The 4,480-nt window shown below is 39.4% G+C and overlaps 1 pseudogene; it reads left to right on the top strand.

Annotated features, from left to right (window-relative positions):
* The first annotated feature begins 639 nt into the window (after positions 1-639).
* LOC141173041 (chemerin-like receptor 1) lies at positions 640-3,739 on the top strand (annotated as a pseudogene).
* The last annotated feature ends 741 nt before the right edge of the window (positions 3,740-4,480 follow it).

The raw sequence follows: 4,480 nt of genomic DNA, 5'->3' as shown, positions 1-4,480 counted from the left end.
GGGAGGGGACCCGAGCTCCCTCCTGAGCAACCCGAAAATACTCTCAGAGCGCCGAGCTTGTCGAGCACAGTGATGCTCGGGCGAGTACCGAGTAGTGGCGAGCACGTTCGCTCATCACTAAGTACTGCATATAGCTAGAATGCATGAGAAATACTAAAAAAACAGCCCAAAAAACAATGTTCGAATTGCATTTTTTATTTTCACCGTTTCACTGCAATTCATTTTTTTTGTTTATTTTCAAGTAAATTACTGTATATGGCGAAATGAAATGTGTCTTTCAAAACTACATCTCGTCCCGCAATAATCAAGCTCTTACATAGCTGTGTCAATGGAAAGATGGAAAATCCATGACTTTTGGAAGGAAGACAGGAAAAAAGTGCAAAAATAACAGTTCCCTGATGTAGAAAAGGGTTGACTTACGAGAAAACACTGAAAAAAAATCTTCAACTCATCTCACAAAAAAACAGCAATGTAGATGTAAAAAAAATATGTTATGGTGGATAAAAAATGTATTGACCAAAAAAATGCTACAGTTGGCTCAGACATTAAAGGGTTAATGCAAAAGAGGATTTCCGATTTACAAGAAACTTTCTCTGACTTGGGATCTGGTGAAATAACTGATTTCACAATTTTCAATTTCTATATAGTTGACACCTACTTGTGGATGATTTTTATTTTGCTATAAACCTGAAAAGTGAGACAAGAAGCCGACCCTGAAGATAAGCAAGTAAGTAACCGATGTATATGCCATGTATCCTCCAGGGAACGTGTAGTGACTGTGATGTCGGTGAGAAGACCCAGAGATGCTATAAGTTTACTATTCTACTATAAAATGTACAGTCATTACATAGATAATTTTGTTACTATGCACATAATGAAAATGTTTCTATAGATATGGATGGAGTAGAAACAAAATTTGTCATTTAACTGTTCATCCCCATTTCAATAAGCTTCCCAATAAGAAACTTCGTAATATTTCTGATCAGATGAATCTGCTTCTTTTCCCTCTTATGAACCACTTTTCCACTCCTCTGCCTCCTGACCTCATTATTTGCTTTAAGAAACTGCTAAAATCAGACTGGGAGTTTACTGAGAGATCAGATTACAGCCGCCAATTGAAGATTTCCCTATGTTTCTGCTGCTTATGAAGATGTGTTACATACAGTATAGACAGGACAGTAGGAATCATTCATGTATGTGTGTGCTGTGTATGGGAGACATCATAGAGGGCAGTATCTACAAACTACCTTATTTTTCAGACCATAAGACGCACTTTTTTCCACCCCAAATTTGGGAGGAAAATGGAGGGTTGCGTCTTATCGTCCGAATGTAGCTTACAACGGAGTTGCTGTGGTGGTGGAGCAGGATCACAGGAAGCAGGGTCCCTTGCTTAGGAACCCATCAGCGGCAGAAGCGGTGCGATGCTGTTGGCTCAGTATCAGCGGTCAGGCAGAGCTTTCCCAGTGACCATTTTCCTGAAGCCGTGGGCCACATGGGCAGACTGGGATCCTGGCCCAGCCGAAATATCAACTGTGCATACACCGGCTCGAGTGGCCATCTTCCTGAAGCCATGGGCGGCAGCTTCAGGAAGATGGCCGCCAGGAAAGCAATAAAAGCAATGTACTCCACTCTGTCTCACCACCGACCCTGGCCCCGCAGCATCTCACCGCTTCTGCCACTGCCGGGTTCTTGAGGGAGGGATCCTGCTTCCTTTGATCCAGCTCTAGCACTTTCGCAAACCCCTGCTGCTGGGGCACTCCATTCTCCCACCCAGGGCCCGCAGCATTGATCCACTTCTGCCACCGTCGGCTTCATAAGGGACTATACCTCCTGTGAACCCCGCTCCACCACCGACGCCCCCCAGGTAAGATACCTATTCGAACTATAAGACGGACCCCCATCTTATGAAAAATATTTTTTTCCTATTTTCCACCACAAAATTTGGGGTATTTTTTTATGGTCTAGTGCGTCTTATACTCTGAAAAATATGGTAGGTGAAAGACAGCTGAAAATTAAATATAGAGCTGTGGAAGAGAAATCTAGTGAAAAATGCAAAATACAAATTATGCAATTACCATAAATTATATTATTCCTCATGTACATTAATTTTCCTTAGACATAATGTTGTGTGTGGAGTTATCTCTAGATTTTACAGTGTGGGGTTTTAAAAAAAATCAGTGGAATATTTTTCAAAAGGAATAGCTTACATAATAAGGTTTCCTCAATGTTTAGTTTTCCTAATTACTGTGTAGAGACTGTAAAGCCAATGATAAAATAACAAAGCACATGGGTGCCATCATTAAGACCAATGGACATGTACAGTAGTAGTTTACACTTATTTTAAATACTCTTTTTATGTTTAAATTTCCAGCTTTTTTTGAAGAACTGTCCAACTATCAACACGTAAAGTCATGGAGAACAACACAACAGCATATCCAAACTCCGGTATTCCACTCCTGAATGGCACTCCTACCACCGATTATTATTATGACATAAGTGATGAAAAGCGCCTAGAATCCTATGTAAATTACTTCGTTTTGGTGATGTACTCTTTGACGTTTCTATTTGGAACTATCGGAAACGGCCTGGTTATCTGGTTCGCAATCTTCAGGATGAAGAAGACAGTCAACATCATTTGGTTCCTTAATTTATCAATTGTCGACTTCCTCTTCATATTGTTTTTCCCCTTGCGTATCATCCACCTGGTTAATGATCTCAACTGGCTCTTCGGAAACTTCATGTGCAAGTTGAGCGGCATGGTGGTTTTCATCAATCTGTATGTAAGCGTCTTCCAGATCACTGTCATCAGCATGGACCGTTGTGCCTCTGTCATCTTCCCAGTTTGGTGTCGAAACCACCGAACTTCGAGACTGGCTTTGATCGTTATCACAACTGTTTGGATAATGGCCATTTTATTAAGCTTACCATACTTTATATTTCGAGATACCTATGAAGATAATTTCAGAATTTCATGTTATAACAACTTTCATCTGGGAGGGTCACTAGATCTTGGTATTTACCGCCACAAAATGACAGTGATAATAAGATTAATTGTGGGACTTTGTATTCCATTCATAATCATTGTCACGTGTTACTCTGTGATTGCCATACGTATCCAAAAAAAACACATGGCCACCTCTTCTAAGCCCTTCAAAGTCATAATCGCCGTGATTATTACCTTCTTCATATGTTGGGCTCCTTATCATATTTTCTCCATACTGGAATTTAATTCATTTTATCAGGACGATTATGATTATGATTATGTATATGGTAGAATTAGGCTTGGGTTTCATATCGCAGCAAGCTTGCCGCCTTCATGAACAGCTGCGTCAACCCTTTTCTCTATGTATTTATGGGTCGGGACTTTAGGGATAAATTCTGTAGCTCTTTCCAATCCATTTTGGAGAAAGCTTTTTTTTAAGTCTCTAAAAGACCTGAAGAGCAAGACCAAGAACCATTAAGAGTTTGCACAAATTTTCAAACCATAGTGAATACACCAGAACCCGGGTGTCCCAATGGTTGGATATCTTAAAGAGGTTCAACTTTATTTTTTCTTTTAATTCAATTGTTCGTTGAAAAGACATTTGTGCAACCATTATTATAAGAAAGGTGGACCTCAAAAGAAATCAACAATTACATTGATACAATCTTAGATTGTAAAATGTATAACAAATTAGTTTATAACCAGAATGATGTACAAAATTGCTTACAACATTAAATAAAATCACTGTAAGGATAATCTGGAGATCGAGCCGTTTCGTCTGTTCTTTATTAGTGATGAGCGAGTATGTTCTATTAACCCTTTCGCCGAGTATGCTCGGGCGAGCACCGAGTAGTTACAGCTGCTCGGTGATATGTTTGATTCACTCCCGTGTGCATGATTTGCGACTGTTTGACAGTTTTAATATATGAGAGGAATGTCTATTTCTTACACATTCTTCACATATATTAAAGCTGTCAAACAGTCGCAAATCATGCACACGGGAGTGATTCACACATATCACCGAGCAGCTGTAACTACTCGGTGCTCGCCCGAGCATACTCGGCGAAGGGATTAATAAAACATACTCGCTCATCACTATTCTTTATGGGAATTGAAGATGATTATTGCCTCATACAACAGCGATGGCAAAAAAACATATTTCAGCAATTTATAACACATTGAATCTGTCCAGCTACATAGCTCCTCCAACCAACCTCCAAGTATTGACCGACCATATTGGTCAATGTTGTGTTTTAACCTTTCCCTTTTTTATTTTACTTTTGGTTTTTTCTTTCCATTTCCCAAGAGCCAACATTTTTATAAACTTTCTGTTGATATTGTCATATGAAAAATTTTTATTTAGCAGGGTCAAGTTTCAGATTTGAATGCTACCATTTAACTCTTTAATGACCTATAAAGTACAGGATAGTATGAAGATGGCTCAGGAGACAGAACTGCTTTATATCTGGTGGACTTTGACTATTACATTATTTTCCT

The sequence above is a fragment of the Phyllobates terribilis genome, unplaced genomic scaffold, assembly GCF_046119375.1.
Source record: "Phyllobates terribilis strain yellow unplaced genomic scaffold, ASM4611937v1 Scaffold_12__6_contigs__length_324123572, whole genome shotgun sequence".
Taxonomy (NCBI): Eukaryota; Metazoa; Chordata; class Amphibia; order Anura; family Dendrobatidae; genus Phyllobates; species Phyllobates terribilis.
Note: the sequence above shows the minus strand (reverse complement) of the source record. Positions and strands in the feature narration are given on the sequence as shown.